General features: G+C 41.8%; 1 protein-coding gene across 4 annotated transcripts in view; it reads right to left on the minus strand.

Moving 5' to 3' along the window:
- LOC115154557 (neuronal PAS domain-containing protein 2) overlaps nt 1-19,491 on the minus strand; it is a 100,486-nt gene that overhangs the window by 67,824 nt on the left and 13,171 nt on the right. For 2 of the 4 annotated variants that reach the window (XM_029700883.1, XM_029700878.1), the window contains exon 1: nt 6,874-7,376. The exons of 1 other annotated variant lie outside the window; for it this stretch is intronic. The gene's annotated coding sequence lies outside the window, so the exon portion shown is untranslated. Of the gene's footprint in view, nt 1-6,873; nt 7,377-19,491 lie in introns of those variants that run through there. One more of the 4 variants, XM_029700882.1, reaches the window with a different exon arrangement.

Raw genomic sequence — 19,491 nt, forward strand, 5'->3', positions numbered from 1 at the left:
TTATGTAAGAGGTTTATTCTATGATCCCGTGAACCAGCTGCACTGATCACCATCTGTCTGGGGATTCCAGGTCATCAAGGCCAGTGGTTCTCAACTGGGGGGGGGGGGGGGCAACTTGCAATACTCTTGAAAGTAGTAATAGTAGAATGCAAGGTGCAATTTCAAAATTGGGTAGTGAATTATCAGTTTTCCACTTGTCATGTCAGTCATTGCATACCTAAGAGAGCTATTTATAACTTGTCAGAAATGTCCAGATCAACTTGCCCATGTCAGCTAATGTTTTTTAGCCCATAGATTTTGTAGTAATGTTGGAGTGGTAGAAATGAACACTGCAGGGGAAAAATCCTTGGAAATGTTATCTTAGTAAATGTTTCACATTCAGTAAGTACGCATGCCTTTGGAAATTAGTACGCATGCCATTTCTGCTAACTAATTTCAATGGATCCACTGAAGCTACATGACACACAACACATTAATAATCATTTGAACAACTGGAAGAAAGGAACATAAAATGAAAAAGCAATTTAGTGTCTTTAATCATGCCCCTAGTAGGTCTCTGCCTGTAGCTAGTAAGTACAAAGACAGTGTGCTGTGGCCCAGAGATGAGCGACATCAGCAGAGAGGCTAATGACGTCTGTACTGGCAGTTGTATAACGCGAGCTGAACATTTTGTCTGTCACAGTTAGAAGGTTAAAGAGGGTGACATGAATACCAAACATACTCTCAAGAGTCATGTGCAACATAGTTCCACTGGGCATATGAAGCCACCGCCAAGTACACCAAGGAATGTTACAGTACTACTACAGCACACAGGTTCACCAGGATTCTGTGCCTAATGACATACTGAACCACAAGCTACCTGGCATATTTAGGTCATCATGTCAGGCCTTTCTACCTCTAGATTTGCATAACTGTATTTCCACCATAGGTTAAATCCGTTAAATGAATATGGGTTATCTGATAGCAGAAATGCCTATTTTTTGCTTATATGACAAGCACTAAGCTGTACTAGGCAGGTAGCCTAGCAGTGAAGAGCGTTGGGATAGTAACCGAAGGTTTGCTGGTTCGAGTCCCCAAGCCACCTAGGTGAATAATCTGTTGATGTGCCCTTGAACAAGGCACTTAACCCTAATTGTCGCTGTGAGTCGCTCTAAATGACTGAAATGTCAAATCCATAGCACGATCCGATTGTGCCGTGTCATGGCTGTCAGGCCTATTCAACTGGGGTAATTGGCAGCACTTGATCTCATCTTTGTTAAACTTCATTTTCAAAAAAGGAGTGATGGGAATGATAAATAAATAATGTATTCCAGATGTGTTAACACCTCTGACCTAATTATTTAACTGATCAATAGTTGTATCCTCAACCTATCCCAGCAGGGGACACCAAAATCACAAGAATATCATTTGTATGACTGGTTATGAGTCAGTCATATTCTAATCCTGTTGGCAGATGCATTAAACTTGACTGTCACTTCATTACAGTAGTGAAGTGTTAATTACTGCTCTTACATCCATTCCAATTATGTTCCAAAAGAAGGGCTTAGGGATCCCCTTCAAAAATTAATGAAATAAATATCCTCTTTGCAACAACAACGACTTCCCAGGAAACAAGTGTTTGTTCACTGTATTATCAGTCACTGCCTGAGGACATAAGAGACAGGAAAATAACCATCAAATGCATGATGTTGGTGATGGGAGGCATTATTATGTTGATATTTAATGTGACACAGTGCAGCTGACACTCATGTGACATGACATTTTCGGTGTCTCAAAAAAACATAGCACAAACAAGGTGACACAACACAACTGAAGAAGGGGCCCGCAAATAGATGCTTGCTGTATAACAGTTGTGCACTGCCAGGGTGACTGCCTTTATTATTTTACATCAGTTACTAGAGATATAAGGAGGTTTAAATGTAGTCCAAATCACTAACTATTGACTTCTACTGGCCTGTGAAGCTATGCTAACCCCGGCTCCATCTTATCTTCCAAACCTCCTGTTGCCATACAAACTGACTAGACAGTTGAGGACTACAGATACCAGGCACCCCCAAATCAAACCATCGTAGCTTTGGAGTTAGATCCTTTTCTTCGGATTGGCTCTCAGACTGGGATTTCTCCCTGACCTGTCCATGACATAAAGGGTCAGGGCACAGTCTCTGTCTGACCTGTGTCTTTCTGATTGAATCAAGTCTGAATCATTCTCTGAATGTGTTTCATAACCTTACACTTGGAGCTCTGCTATTTCTCTGCAAAGCAGTACAGGTTTGATTGGATTCTGTCCTGAGTTGCTGCCGAGTAGAATGCACTGCCTAATCAGAGCCACTGATGTAGGTCACTGTAAGATGGTTTAGATATCTGGTGCCTAGCTGCTGAACCTTAAGTAGAGACCTTGTGACCCCAAACTCAGAGGTCAGATAGAGGCTGAGTCAGTGAATAGAATATTGTCTGGTGAATAGAATATTGGCATACAGAACGAGAGACAGAGAGCTCTATATTCACATGCAGTAGGCTAAATCCTCACTGATTTCCCAGAATGCACCGTGACAGAGGAGTTCAACTGTGTTTCACAATGCTAACAGGTCAATTCACAAAATGAACATTTTCTTTGATATAAAACTGCCTTTAAAAAGAAAAACTCCAGCACACTGGTAAGCTTGTTGTTTCTCTTTAACAAAGACACCTAATAACACAATAATAGCAGTTGAACAAAAAACTTTTGTGATACAGACACTCTCAGTTTCATTGAGAGAGTACATAAAGAAGCATTCTCAGGTAAATCATGGAAATAGAAAATGGTGTGGTGCGATCCTCACTGCTCAAGGGAAAACTCATCTCCAGACTCCTAAAAAATAAACCTGTAGTCATGTTTCATCTATATTTTGTGCAGTTGAAATGAATCAACATGAGTTGAACCTTCACCAAAGCTTTGAGGAGAGCCGACTGTCTTTCTTAAAGGGACAGAGCACAAGCAAAGATGTCTTTCCTATTGCATGGACCTGCTCCATTTGTGGATGGCCAGTCACACAACGCAGCTCCAGCAATATTCTGACTAGTGTTCAGTCTAAGCTTGCAGGACATGGCCCAGTAACCTACTTTCCCTCCAGCAGGCTCTGTAACATCAGAGGCGTACATGTCATCAGTTACCTAACGTTCACACAGCAGGGTAAATCCATTTGAATTCAATCACTTTTTGACAGCATTCCTTTTAATTTAAACAAAACTTTCCATACAGGTTTGCCCATGGAAGAAGTGGTCAGAAAGTTACTTTTTTTCCTGAATGCCAAAACATTCAGGAGATAAAGGTGCTGAGTTGACCCATTTGAATACCCTACCATACAATGAGACATCCATGTCTTCATCACAGGAAAAGATAAACGGTTCAGTTTGATATAATTTAAAAGCTTACCAATAGGGTTGTCAAACTATTTGTTAATTTCTTGAAAAAAATGTATTTTAGATAATTGACAATGTCAATAATGTACATTTGTCTTTTAAATAAATAATCAAATAGCTTGACAACCCTGTTTGTAAGTTTCTAAATGACATGATGACAATGATATTTTCCATTGATGAAGACATGGTTGTCTCACGGTATGGTGGGGTATGCAAAATATATCTACTTTGAGGACCTTTATCTCTTGAATGTTTTGGCATTCAGGTCCAAAAAGTCACTTTCTGAACACTCAACAATGGGCAAATACATGCATGTATGGAAGGTTTTGTTCAAATCAAATGGGGTGCTGTCAAAAATGGATGGATTTCACCAGCATTTTTTCAGGCAAAGAAACGTGAAAACACACTACATCATAAGGAGGGGTCAGAGACCCCACTTCCTCTCTGAACGCACTTCCAATAAAATACAAGAATGTCAATGAGGTATGTGAAAGCAAAGGTTATAGCATCACCTCCTTAACAGAGCTTGCTGCATCTACTTTAGCTATAAACTCAAATTAAGGCTTGTTGTTAATTTTCAACCTTTATAACCAGGGCTTGAACTGACCCTCTATACTACTGCCATGACACAGCTTTGCTAGGAAAACCTCATAGTTAAGCCAAACAGTCAGAGCGAAAGGGCAGTGGTATCCATAAAAATAAAGGAATTGTATGGTAAGAGCGTGAAATACAGGGAGAAACAGATACCGGTAGATAGAAATGTGCAGATGAGTGAGGAAAAGGAGATGGGAGACAGTTGAGGACAGACAGCGTATCTCTTGCATTAAAAGTCTAGCTCAAGCAGGTTGGTTCAGTAAAACACCCTTACCTCACCACCATTACTTCACCTCACCTAACTGTGGCTTCCACAAGCCTGACCACATGGAACCACCCACATCACAGACCGGATTAACATGAGTAAAACATAGGTTAACAATCCATGTTCCGTCAAAAGATTTTTTGCCACAGAGCAAATGTCAGGTCTGCAGAGCGCAAACTTGAACGTTGTGACAATTCTGTGCAACTTTAGGCGCTTTTACTATGAACACTGAGGCTCTATCCGCTTTAAGTTACAGTACAGTTATAACAGTGGCCAAGTAGGCTGCTGTGGCTATTTGATCATAATGTAGGCCTATCAGAGTGGTCTACCATCAAAAACAATGGAGAAAATGCATCCCATAACATTTTAACATGGAAATAGTTGTTCTATCATTCAGCCTACAGTAGCAGACAATGTGTGGTGTTAAATGTAGGCCTACATTCCGTGAAATGTTGGAAAGAATATGCAGGGTTTGACATTAACCACTTGTCCTTCAGACAAGAAGTTGACTGAAAATGTGTTGTTTGATGCAAGAAACCACTTTACAAATAAAGTTAATTATTATTCCCATACCATTATTACAGAGAATCAGACAAATTATGCTATCCTCTGCCTATTGGCTACTTAGCTTAGTCAAGCCTGTCTCAAAATACAACACCGCCCCTTAAGACAGAAATACTTATCTTTACCTGACTCACTTTTCAAAGATGGCTAGAAATGCACACGCTTTGTGCTCTTGTAGGAAACAACCACTCCCGCATTTCTGACTAGAAATGAGCTATAACTGGTTAATAACTCACTTACTAGCAAAGACTATGAACAAATGTGCACACGTGGCTACATGCAATGCACATCTATTCCTGACCACTCATGCTGTAAACACAGTCCAGTTCAAACTAAATGGCACAGATCCATATATGGCAATAGTCTATTTGCATATAGAGATACTGAAGCTCTGATTGGTTTTGCCACACTGGTCTGTAGAGTATGGGCTGAGTTGTGCCTGTCACTGCAAAATAATCTTACTCCGGTGTGTTCCGCCTACTGTACAAGAAAATCTCTTGCATAGTTAGTTTTGCATACTAGTCTTGCATAGTTTGTTTTGTTTCGGTATGTTGCAGTGAAAGTGGCTAATATTGGCAATTCCCCCAGTAGAGGGAAACATTGATAGTGTTAACTAAAGGGGAAAACTAGAAAGTTGAAGTTCAATGTTCTGCTTCTCTGTGCGGCCTGATATTTATTCTGCGCGGCAGTCCTGCACCCGCGAGCAGCTTAGAGGGAACATAATCAAGGCAAATGGAAACTTGAATATTTAATGACTTTAAAATAATGGTTCACATCATTGCAGTGTGTTGCAGTAATGAAACGATGACCACAAACCTTTTGCCATCATAAATTGAATGTGGTTTGATTGAAGGAGTACTATCCATATCCATGCAGCCGAAAGGGATACAGACTGAATTAGGCCAATGTTTCAAATGGTTTGAATATTCATTTTTTGAAGCAAGGGCATATACTAGTCACAAAAATACATTTTACAAGTATTATTTTACAAAACTGACTGAAATGATCTGAAGAGCATATTTTTGTCTGATGTACTGTTACCTCTGCTTTGTATTGTGTGACACTCTGTCCTATGTAGGCCAATGTGACTGTGACTGTAACTGTACCTCCTGCTGAGTTGATTGTGTAGTCTAACCTGTACAAAATAACATCCTCAGGGGATAATAAAGTATTCTATCATATTCTGCTCTGCTCTATTGTATCCTACTTTCATTTATCTTATAGAAAAATATAGGACATCGTTTCCTAAGGTTGCCTTATCTGAACTAAGGCTGTACTATTTCAGATAGTCTGATATTCAAGAAATTGAGGAGAGGCCCAATTATCATCAATCATACCACGCAATCAAAGCCCTACATAAGGTTGAACAGCTTTCGTTGCTGCGCAGCAAGGGTTAGATAGTTTTCCTTTTAATAAATAAATCTGGGGCATGACGTCACTGCAATCGGCTCATGCTTCTTCTTGAGTCATGAGTTACATAAGAGCAAATTTCTATTTTAGTGATTAACCTACATAACTTAGATTTTTGTTAGGCCTGCTCTGCTGACTGTGTGCTCACTGTCATCCTTTCAGAATAAAGAAACTTGATATAGGACCAAAACTATAATTCCCTGGACCATGGTCTGTCTCAGATAGCATAGGATAGCACTTACTGTATTTCAAAGTAGGCTACAGGCTATTCAACAATCAACATATCTAAAACGTGCAGTCTTTTATCATTCCTAAATATTGGATGAAAAAAATAAATACATCACTTGGTCTAGTAGCCTGTCAAATTAGGTAATCTTATAGAAATAATGAAATCACCTGGAAGTTCCTTTCGGACAAATGCACGAATATAAAACCATTATAGGCTCAAGAGAGAAACATAAAACAATAGGCAGGCCTAAGCTGCTAAACATGTATACGCAACATACCGGTAGACTATTATTCACAGACATATCAGTGGAACTTCAACGTTCGATTACGCGTAGCCAGATGTCACTCACTCCACTAAATGTAGGTTACGCTTGAACTTGCTGTAAGTGACTAAAAGTCATGCATGAACTTACCTCATGTAAAGCAGTAACGAGGGGACGATTCCAATATGAAAGGCGCATCCGTGAAATACAAAACGGCTTTTACACTGCTATTCCTACCATGCAATAGTGTTATGTAACTGGCACCATTTCTGTGGGCAAGACATCGAAGTGTTCTCTGTGCTGGTTTTCATTTTCCAACCCACACACCTCACAATTTACATCATCAGCCTTCGTCGCACCTTAAAAGGAGATAAAGGGTGTGACCAAATCAAGCGCGTTGTATCCGGATTCGCTACAGTTGGGGAGGGAAGCACCCAGCACCGCAAGTGATACTCAGTTTCAATGAGGGAGGAGCGGCGTTCTCAAATCGAGCATTAGCCTAATCAAGTTGTCAATAAAGCAGCATGGTGCATCGTCCAGAAATATACATCTCTTTTCCATCAAATATATTTTCAAATGTTCAAACTAGTTTTCATTGGGAAGGCAGATAAAGCGTTTTTATCAAAAGCAATAACTTTTGCGTGTGAAAACACATAATTGTACATTACACCACGTGCGTAATCTAGCCAAGGCTACCTCACTTGTGTTTTGAGCCGATATCGCTTTGGGTTTTGAAGGGGTTACCTGGCTGGTTCCAAAACGAATGCAATCACTTTTCACCCGAAATAAACTCCTCCAACCGGGGTAACCCGGGCCAGATAATCGAATCCCCTCATTGCCATAGAAACGTAGCCCGCTAATGTCATCGCGCAAAATTATAGACGACATTGGCCCTATTCGAGAGGATCAAACCCGAAATGTATCATGGGTAAATTGTGACTGACTGATCTACAATGGGTAATTATTTTGTATTTATGATGCAAGATGATTTGTAGATCAGTCCGTCGGCAGTTGCCTGCAGTCGTTTTGATGCTCTCGAACACGGCCATTCACTATATATTCGTTCACGTGTTAATCGGAACTAGGATACTCGGAAATGAACGATTTGCTATTGAACACGGCACATTCAATAAACGTTAGTAAATCGGGAATGTCGGAGGTTCCTAGTTCCGATTAGCACTCGAACGCGGCATCAGACAATTAATTCGTACTAGGCTATCAACCGAGGTAATCTGCTGCTGCAGGGCAAGAACCACATTTCGACTTTGGCAACAGTTTCCAATTTATGCAACATGCATCATGTGCACGGCCTTTTTGGTGTCAGGACCAAGTCGTATGACGTGTGTTCAGCAACTTACTTGGTTACACAACAACCATTAATTAATCAAATGAAGGGCTACTACTACTTGCTCCCATCACTGAATGGACAGTGATATTGCGTCACTACCCTGACAGACTTCTTTGCTTTTTATGTCAATAACTATTAAGCCTTACCATTGGCCTATTGGCATATGGCGCAAATAGCCTACTATGCTAGAGTTCAAAGTAGCCCACTATAGTTGGATTAAACAGGTGGGCTGAAACTGGGTCATCCAGGACTTTTTACGGTCTCTATACAGGACAGATAAAGGCCACACAGTATCAAACCCGACTCAGTGCAATTACATGATTGAAAATGCGTATGACTTTTGTATTTAGAATGATTTAGAAATGCTATGAGACCTTCACATTATCTAAATCACTGAAATATTAAAATGTCTAAAATCCACGACATGATTTCAAAATGTACATTCACAGGTAGAAAACACATTAACAGCTGAATTTCTAAATCTAATCAACTGTTATTTGCCACATCTGCCGAATACAACAGGTATATTCACCTTATAGTGAAATGCCTACTTACAAGCCCTTAACCAACAGTGCTTTACATTAATAAAAAAAAGTGTTAGGTAAAAAATAGAAAGTAAAAGTAACAAATAATTAAACAGCAGCAGTAAAATAACAATAGTGAGGCAATATACAGGGTGTACCGGTACAGAGTCAATGTGTGGGGGCACCGGTTAGTCGAGGTAATATGTACATGTAGGTAGAGTTAAAGTGACGATGAATAGATAATGAACAGAGAGTAGCAGCAGCGTAAAAGAGGGGTCTGGGTAACCATTTGATCAGCTGTCTTATGGCTTGGGGGTAGAAGCTGTTAAGAAGCCTTTTGGACCTAGACTTGGTGCTCCGGTACTGCTTGCCGTGCGGTAGCACAGAGAACAGTCTATGACGAGGGTGGCTGGAGTCTTTGACAATTTATAGGGCCTTCCTTTGACACCCCCTGGTATAGAGGTCCTGGATGGCATGAAGATTGGCCCCAGTGATGTACTGGGCCGTAAGCACTACCCTCTGTAGTACCTTGCGGTCGGAGGCCGAGCAGTTGCCATACCAGGCAGTGACGCAATCAGTCAGGATGCTCTCGATGGTGCAGCTGTAGAACCTTTTGAGGATCTGAGGACCCATGCCAAATCTTTTCAGTCTCCTGAGGGGGATTAAGCTTTGGTGTGCCCTCTTCACAGCTGTTACTGTGTTTGAACCATGATAACTTATTGGTGATGTGGACACCAAGGAACTTGAAGCTCTCAATCTGCTCCACTGCAGTCCCATCGATGAGAATGGGGGCGTGCTTGGTCCTCCTTTTCCTGTAGTACACAATCATCTCATTTGTCTTGCTCGCGTTGAGGGAGAGGTTGTTGTCCTGGCACCACATGGGCCAGGTCTCTGACCTCCTCCTTGATGGTGATCAGGCCTACCACTGCTGTGTCATCGGAAACTTGATGATGGTGTTGGAGTCGTGCCTAGCCATGCAGTCATGAGTGAACAGGGAGTACAGGAGGGGACTGAGCACGCACCCCTGAGGGGCCCCGTGTTGAGGGTCAGCATGGCGGATGTGTTGTTACCCTTACCACCTGGGGGCGGCCCGTCAGGAAGTTCAGGATCCAGTTGCAGAGGGAGGCATTTAGTCCCATGGTCCTTAGCTTAGTGATGAGCTTTGAGGGCACTGTGGTGATGAACGCTGAGCTGTAGTCGATGAATAGCATTCTCACATAGGTGTTCATTTTGTCCAGGGCAGTGTTGGATCTATTGGGGCGGTACGCAAATCGGAGCGGGTCTAGGGTTTCTGGGATAATGGTGTTGATGTGAGCCATAACCAGCCTTTCAAAGCAATTCATGGCTACAGACATGAGTGCTACAGGTCGATAGTCATTTAGGCAGGTTACCTTAGTGTTCTTTGGCACAGGGACAATGGTGATCTGCTTGAAACATGTTGGTATTACAGACTCAGTCAGGGACAGGTTGAAAATGAGCGTCAAAGCCGGTGTAGTACGATTCAATCTAAGTCCTGTATTGACGCTTTGCCTGTTTGATGGTTCGTCGGAGGGCATAGCAGGATTTCTTATAAGCTTCCGGGTTAGAGTCCAGCTCCTTGAAAGCGGCAGCTCTACCCTTTAGCTCAGTGCGGATGTTGCCTGTAATCCATGGCTTCTGGTATGTATATACGGTCACTGTGGGGACCACGTCATCGATGACTTTATTGATGAAGCCAGTGACTGATGTGGTGTACTCCTCAATGCCATCGGAAGAATCGCGGAACATATTCCAGTCTGTGCTAGCAAAACAGTCCTGTAGTTTAGCATCTGCTTCATCTAAGCACTTTCTTATTGACTGAGTCACTGGTGCTTCCTGCTTTCGTTTTTGCTTGTAAGCAGGAATCAGGAGGATATAATTATGGTCAGATTTGCCAAATGGAGGGTGAGGGAGAGCTTTGTACATGTCTCTGTGTGTGGAGTAAAGGTGGTCTAGAGTTTTTTCCTGTTTGCTTATGGACGTATACAGCTCATTGAGTGTGGTCTTAGTGCCAGCATCGGTTTGTGGTGGTATATAGACAGCTACAAAAAATACAGATGAAAAATCTCTTGGTAAATAGAGTATCTCATGATAAGCTGTAGACCACACTCCCTCAGGCGAGCAAAACCTCGAGACTTCCTTCGTGCACCAGCTGTTGTTTACAAATATACATAGACCGCCACCCCTTGTCTTACCAGAGGCTGCTGTTCTATCCTGCCCGAAAAAGCTTAAAACCCAACAGCTATATGTTATTTATGTCATCGTTCGTCAACTCGGAGGAACATAAGATATTACAGTTTTTAATGTCCCGTTGGTAGGATATACGTTATCATAGTTCGTCTATTTTATTATCGATTGATTGTACGTTGGCTAATAGGACCGATGGTAAAGGTAGATTGCCCTCTTGGCAACGAATCCGAACAAGGCACCTGGACCTTCGTCTCTGATACCTCCATCTCCTACGAATGACGGGGATGAGGGCCTTGTCGGGTGTCTGAAGTAAATTCTTCCCATCCGACTCGTTGAAGAAAAAGTATTCCTCCAGCACGGGGTGAGTAATCGCTGTCCTGATATCTAGAAGCTCTTTCTGATCATAAGACACGGTGGCAGAAACATTATGTACAAAATTAGTTAAAAATAACGCATAAAAATTACACAATAGCACAACTGGTTACGCGATTGTAAAACGGCAGCCATCTCCTTCGGCGCCATTCTTTACAATACCAAATATGGCATTAAGAGGTAGCCCAGTGGCCGGCAGTGGGAGAAGATGGAATGAGATCGATTTTGGCCGACATTCTGCAAATTTTCTCATCGATGAAACATTTGATCTCAATACAGTTTTCTGTTCCCAAGCCTAGAATCTGTTATAAACAGAGTGGACTAAGTTTTGTAAACTCTCACAAATACGCCGCTTCCCCACACTGGTGTCTTTTCTCCAGCCCACATCAATTTTCCACTTTGCTCTCCAAAATCCCTTTAGCTCTCGCAAATGCTTACTATAATTTTATAACGGGGACATTCGAGCCAATGAACATAGCCTGTAGCAGTCTACTGAAACGCAATTGGTCAGGTTTTTGGACCAATCACGGCTTGACTTCTCTAACCAGATTTTTTTTTACCATGGAAATGAAAGGGGACGGTGAAAGGTGAACGATGGCTGACAAAAATGAAGAGGTAAGTTCGATAGTTTTTCAGTGGAAAAAACAGCTAACCAACTATGATTTTAAAATGTTGAAATTGAAGTAAACAGTTATTTGGTTTTCTGTTATTAAAACAGGCTATTGATGAGGCAAGCCCAATGAACATTATCTTGCTAGGAAGCTAACTGGGTCATTCCTACAATGGTTACTTTTGGACCAAATAACTTTTGTTTAAAAAAAAAGAAGATTTTTCATTTATTTTGTATCAGAAAAACATATTGGTCAAGCTCAGGCACTTAAATCCTAATAAATATAGGTAGATTGTTCACACACACGGACCATGGGATATTTCCACCCTATCTGAAAGTGTTAATGATGCATGTGCACTACCGTTCAAAAGTTTGGGGTCACTTAGAAATGTCCTTGTTTTTTAAAGAAAAGCACATTTTTGTCCAATAAAATAACATCAAATTGATCAGAAATACAATATAGACATTGTTAATGTTGTAAATGACTATTGTAGCTGGAAAAGGCATATTTTTATGGAATATCTACGTAGGCGTACAGAGGCCCATTATCAGCAACCATCACTCCTGTGTTCCAATGGCACGTTGTGTTAGCTAATCCAAGTTTATCATTTAAAAGGCTAATTGATCATTAGAAAACCCTTTTGCAATTATGCTGGCACAGCTGAAAACTGTTGTCCTGATTAAATAAGCTAGACTAGTTCAGTATCTGGAGCATCAGCTTTTGTGGGTTCGATTACAGGCTCAAAATGGCTATAAACAAAGACTTTCTTCTGAAACTCGTCAGTCTATTCTTGTTCTGAGAAATGAAGCCAATTCCATGTGAGAAATTGCCAAGAAACTGAAGATGTCGTACAACAATGTGTACTACTCCCTTCACAGAACAGCGCAAACTGTCTCTAATCAGAATAGAAAGAGGAGTGGGAGGCCCCAGTGCACAACTGAGCAAGAGGACAAGTACATTAGAGTGTCTAGTTTGAGAAACAGACGCCTCACAAGTTCTCAAATGGAAGCATCATTACATAGTACCCGCAAAATACCAGTCGCAATGTCAACAGTGAAGAGGCGACTCCGGGATGCTGGCCTTCTAGGCAGAGTTCCTCTGTCCACAGATCTTGGAGCCTCAGCAGCTCCTAGAGTTGATCTTGGAGCCTCAGCAGCTTCTAGAGTTGATGTGAGTTGCTTCTTTTAACTGAAAGCAGGGATACTCCATGACCCCCTCATTTCTTTGGCAAACAGGTTATGTCTCGGTACTTGAGGCATCTTATCACTTGATGCAGTTAGATGGGTTACCTGGGAAGAGATTACAATATACTAAGATTAGAAAAGCTTTGAAAACATTCCCCTACTCACACAGCATCTAGACAAGATCTCCTTCTTGCAGTAAAAAAATTGACATGCAAAAAAGCAGCTCTGGGTTTGTGTGTACGCACACACACACCTACCTCAAGTGTTTCTTGCACCTTTGTGTCAACACTGTTCTCGCTGACAAAGAAGAGCTCTACTGATGCAGACTTTAAGTTGTTGAACAGTGCCCCAGTATCTGGAATGTCTTCTCCTGGGCGCACTAGCCTGTGGGCTGATCTATTCAGGGTCCCCTTTGCCATGGCTGGCCTCGAAGAAATTCTAGCTTATGTCATGGAAGCCTCGCTTGAATGGTTCAGTCGAAAAGAGGAAGAAGTTTCCCTTCTGTTTTATTTTGGCTTGCTGGCCAGTTGCTGAAGAAATGCAGCTGATTAACTTCTGGGTACCTGTCCTTAACCATCTCCAGAACTGGATCAAGGTGTGCCCAGATTGCTGGCAGGTCATGCCTTCTCGATGGGGAGATGGAGCAGAAGGCAACGGGTGAAGGCTGTGCTCCTGCATATAATACTCCAGTATGGATGGTTGCCTGCTGATGCGAACCTCCAAAATGAACAGACTGGACTTCCATAGAGTATTTGCAGGTGTCACACCCTGATCTGTTTCACCTGTTCCTGTGATTGTCTCCACCCCCTCCAGGTGTCACTTATTTTCCCCAGTGTATTTATCCCTGTGTTTCCTGTCTCTCTGTGCCAGTTCGTCTTGTATGTTTAGTCAGGTCAACCAGTGTGTTTTTCCCGTACTCCTTTTGCTATTCTCCTTTTCTGGACTCTGTACCCGCCTGCCTGACCATTCTGCCTGCCTTGACCATGAGCCTGTTTGCCACTCTGTACCTCTTGGACTCTAATCTGGTTTTGACCTTTTTGCCTGTCCACGACCATTCTCTTGCCTACCCCCTTTGTATTATTAAACATTGTAAGACTCCAACCATCTGCCTCCTGTGTCTGCATCTGGGTCTCACCTTGTGCCTTGATAGCAGGAGTAATTCTCGCTTAAGTCCACATGGATCAAACACTCATTGTGCATCAAATCAAATGTTATTGGTCACATACACGTGTTTAGCAGATGTTATTGCGGGTGTTGCGAAATGCTTGTGTTTCTAGCTCCGACAGTTTTTATTTTTATTTATTTAACCTTTATTTAACCAGGTAGGCCAGTTGAGAACAAGTTCTCATTTACAACTGCGACCTGGCCAAGATAAGGCAAAGCAGATTGACACATACAACAACACAGAGTTACACATGGAATAAACAAACATACAGTCAATAATACAGTAGGGGGAAAAAATATATTCAATGTGTGCAAATGAGGTAATTTAAGGGAGGTAAGGCAATAAAATAGGCCATAGTGGCGAGGTAATTATGATATAGCAATTAAACACTGGAGTGATAGATGTGCAGAAGATGAATGTGCAAGTAGAGATACTGGTGTGCAAAGGAGCAAAAGAGAAATAACAATATGGGGATGAGGTAGTTGGGTGGGCTATTTACAGACTGGCTGTGTACAGGTGCAATGATTGGTAAGCTATTTTGTAAATGACATCGCCGAAGTCAATGATCGGTAGCATAGTCAGTTTTACGAGGGTATGTTTGGCAGCATGAGTGAAGGGTGCTTTGTTGCGGAATAGGAAGCGGTATCTAGATTTCATTTTGGATTGGAGATGCTTAATGTTAGCATGGAAGGAGAGTTTACGGTCTAACCAGACACCTAGGTATTGGTAGTTGTCCACATATTCTAAGTCAGAACCGTCCAGAGTAGTGATGCTAGACGGGTGGGCGGGTGCGGGCAGCGATCGGTTGAAGAGCATGCATTTAGTTTTACTTGTGTTTAAGAACAGTTGGAGGCCACGGAAGGAGTGTTGTATGGCACTGAAGCTCATCTGGAGGTTTGTGAACACAGTGTCCAAAGAAGGGCCAGAAGTATACAGTGCAGCAATATCTAACAATTTCACAACATATACCCAATACACACAAATGTAAGTAAAGGAATATAATTAAGTGAAATATTAAATATATGGACAATCACTGTCAGAGCGGCATAGACTAAGATACAGTAGGATAGTATAGAATACAGTATATACATATAAGATGGGTAATGCAAGATACAGTTGAAGTCGGAAGTTTACATCCAATTAGTTTGGAGTCATTAAAACTCGTTTTTCAACCACTCCACATATTTCTTGTTATCAAACTATAGTTTTGGCAAGTCGGTTAGGACATCTACTTTGTTCATGACAAGTAATTTTTCCAACAATTGTTTACAGACAGATTATTTCACTTATAATTCACTGTATAACAATTCAAGTGGGTCAGAAGTTTACATACACTAAGTATTAAAGACTGCGCCTTTAAATAGCTTGGAAAATTCCAGAAAATGATGTCATGGCTTTAGAAGCTTCTGATAGGCTAATTGACATCATTTGAGTCAATTGGAGGTGTACCTGTGGATATATTTCTAGGCCTATCTTCAAACTCAGTGCCTCTTTGCTTGACATCATGGGAAAATCAAAATAAATCAGCCAAGACCTCCACTATTCTGGTTCATCCTTGGGAGCAATTTCCAAACGGCTGAAGGTACCACGTTCATCTGAACAAACAATAGTACGCAAGTATAAACACCATGGGACCACGCAGCCGTCATACCGCTCAGGAAGGAGACATGTTCTATCTCCTTGAGATGAACGTACTTTGATGCGAAAAGTGCAAATCAATCCCAGAACAACAGCAAAGGACCTTGTGAAGATGCTGGAGGAAACAGGTACAAAAGTATCTATATCCACAGTAAAACAAGTCCTATATCGACATAACCTGAAAGGCCGCTCAGCAAGGAAGAAGCCACTGCTCCAAAACTACCATAACAAAACCAGACTACGGTTTGCAACTGCACATGGGGACAAAGATCGTACTTTTTGGAGAAATGTCCTCTGGTCTGATGAAACAAAAATAGAACTGTTTGGCCATAATGACCATTGTTATGTTTGGAGGAAAAAGGGGGAGGCTTGCAAGCCGAAGAACACAATCCCAACCGTGAAGCACGGGGATGCAGCATCATATTGTGGGGGTGTTTTGCTGCAGGAGGGACTGGTGCACTTCACAAAATAGATGGCATCATGAGGCAGGAAAATTATATGGCTATATTGAAGCAACATCTCAAGACATCAGTCAGGAAGTTAAAGCTTGGTCGCAAATGGGTCTTCCAAATGGACAATGACCCCAAGCATACTTCCAAAGTTGTGCAAAATGGCTTAAGGACAACAAAGTCAAGTTATTGGAGTGGTCATCACAAAGCCCTGACCTCAATCCCATAGAAAATTTGTGGGCAGAACTGAAAAAGTGTGTGCGAGCAAACCTGACTCAGTTACACCAGCTCTGTCAGGAGGGATGGGCCAAAATTCACCCAACTTATTGTGGGAAGCTTGTGGAAGGCTACCCAAAACGTTTGACCCAAGTTAATCAATTTAAAGGCAATGCTACCAAATACTAATTGAGTGTATGTAAAGTTCTGACCCACTGGGAATGTGATGAAAGAAATAAAAGCTGAAATGAATCATTCTCTCTACTATTATTCTGACCTTTCACATTCTTAAAATAAAGTGGTGATCCTAACTGACCTAAGACAGACAATTTGAACTAGGATTAAATGTCAGGAATTGTGAAAAACTGAGTTTAAATGTATTTGGCTAAGGTGTATGTAAACTTTCGACTTCAACTGTCGTAAACATTATTAAAGTGACTAGTGTTCCATTTATTAAAGTGGCCAGTGATTTCAAGTATATGTATATAGGCAGCAGCCTCTATGTGCTAGTGATGACTATTTAATCTCTCTGGCGCAGGCGTTCCACTAGCGACCCACCTCGACAACATCCGGTGAAATTGCAGAGCGCCAAATTCAAAATACAGAAATAGTCATAATAAACTTTCATAAAAATACAAGTGTTATACATCGGTTTATGGATTAAGTTTTTGTTAATCCAGCCGCTTTGTCAGATTTCAAAAAGGCTTTACGGCGAAAGCATACCATGCGATTGTCTGAGGACAGCGCCCCGCTTACAAAATCATACAAACATTTTCAAGTCACGAAAGTCAGAAATAGCGATAAAATTAATCACTTACCTTTGAAGATCCTCATCTGGTTACAGTTACAAGAGTCCCAGCTACACAATAAATGTTTGTTTTGTTCGATAAATTTCTTTATTTCCCAAAAACTCAGTTTTGTTGGCGCGTTTTGTTCAGTAATCCACTGGCTCAAAGGAGGTCACAACATGCAGACGAATACATCCTAATAGTACCGGTAAAGTTTGTCGAAACATGTCAAACGATGTTTATAATTAATCCTCAAGTTGTCTATTGTCTAAATAATTGATAATATTTCAACCGGACAATAGCGTATTCAATAGAAAGGAAAAACAACGAAGAGCGCGCAATCGGTCATGCGCACAAACCAGCTCTGCTTCATTCTACAGTCCACTTACAAAATGGTCTCATTCTTCTTAATTTTTCAGAAAACAAGCCTGACAATGTCTAATGACTGTTGACATCTAGTGGAAGCCATAGGAATTGCAATCTGGGTCCTAACCCATTACATACTGTATAGGCATTCAATTGAAAACTACCCACATCAAAAAAATCACACTTCCTGGATGGATTTTCCTCAGGTCTTTGCCTGCCATATCAGTTCTGTTATACTCACAGACATTATTTTAACAGTTTTGGAAACTTTAGAGTGTTTTCTATCCAAATCTACCTATTATTTCTATTATATGCATATCCTAGCCTCTGGGCCTGAGTAACAGGCAGTTTACTTTGGGCACGCTTCATATCCAGATGTGAAAATACTGCCCCCAAGCTATAACAAGTTTTAACAGTCTGATGGCCTTGAGATTCAAGGTTTTAATGCTAACCTACAAAGCATTACATGGGCTTGCTCCCACCTATCTTTCCGATTTGGTCCTGCCGTACATACCTACACGTACGCTTCGGTCACAAGACGCAGGCCTCCTTATTGTTCCTAGAATTTCTAAGCAAACAGCTGGAGGCAGGGCTTTCTCCTATAGTGCTCAATTTTTATGGAATGGTCTGCCTACCCATGTGAGAGACGCAGACTCGGTCTCAACCTTTAAGTCTTGAAGACTCATCTCAGATGGGGCCACAGTGTCTCCCGACCCCTCTTCTTGTCTCAGTATTTATGCGTTGGGGGCTAGGGTCAGTCTGTTATATCTGGAGTATTTCTCCTGTCTTATCTGGTGTGAATTTAAGTCTCACTCACTCACTCACTCACTCACTCACTCACTCACTCACTCACTCACTCACTCACTCACTCACTCACTCACATACATACATACATACATACATACACATATATATATATATATGCCTAATGACTCCTTGCTGGCCATGCTGCTGCTCAAGTTTCAACTGTTCTGCCTGCAGCTATGTAACCCTGACCTGTTCACCGGACGTGCTACCTGTCCCCAGACCTGCCGTTTTCAACTCTCTCGAGACAGCAGGAGCGGTAGAGATACTCTGAATGATCGGCTATGAAAAGCCAACTGACATTTACTCCTGAGGTTCTGACCTGTTGCACCCTCGACAACCACTGTGATTATTATTATTTGACCCTGCTGGTCATCTATGAACATTTGAACATCTTGGCCATGTTCTGTTATAATCTCCACCCAGCACAGCCAGAAGAGGACTGGCCACCCCTCATTGCCTGGTTCCTCTCTAGGTTTCTTCCTAGGTTCTGGCCTTTCTAGGGAGTTTTTCCGAGCCACTGTGCTTCTACACCTGCATTGCTTGCTGTTTGGGGTTTTAGGCTGGGTTTCTGTACAGCACTTTGAGATATCAGCTGATGTAAGAAGGGCTTTATAAATTGTATTTGATTGATTGATTTGATTGAGATAGCTGTTGAGAAGCTGTTTTTCAGTCTCTCGGTCCCAGCTTTGATGTACCTGTACTGACCTCACCTACTGGATGATAGCGGAGTGAACATGCACTGGCTCGGTTGGTTGTTGTCCTTGATGATCTTTTTGGCCTTCCTGTGACATCGGGTGCTGTCGGTGTCCTGGAGGGCAGATAGTTTGCCCCCGGTGATGCATTGGGCAGAGCGCACCACCCTCTGGAGAGCCCTGCGGTTGCGGGCAGTGCTGTTGCTGTACCAAGCAGTGATACAGCTTGAGACTCACCCTCAGCTCTTTGTACACTGCATACTGCCATCTGATGTTAAAAAGGTGGTGCCTGAATCTGAAGAGCCTATCCTGGAAATGACTGACAAGTTTGTCCTCAGTCGTCGTCACCTCCTTCTTCACTGTAACGTTGGTCCTCTATTCTTCATCTTTGGAGGTCGCA

The sequence above is a fragment of the Salmo trutta genome, chromosome 19 (assembly GCF_901001165.1).
Source record: "Salmo trutta chromosome 19, fSalTru1.1, whole genome shotgun sequence".
In the NCBI taxonomy this organism is placed as follows: domain Eukaryota; kingdom Metazoa; phylum Chordata; class Actinopteri; order Salmoniformes; family Salmonidae; genus Salmo; species Salmo trutta.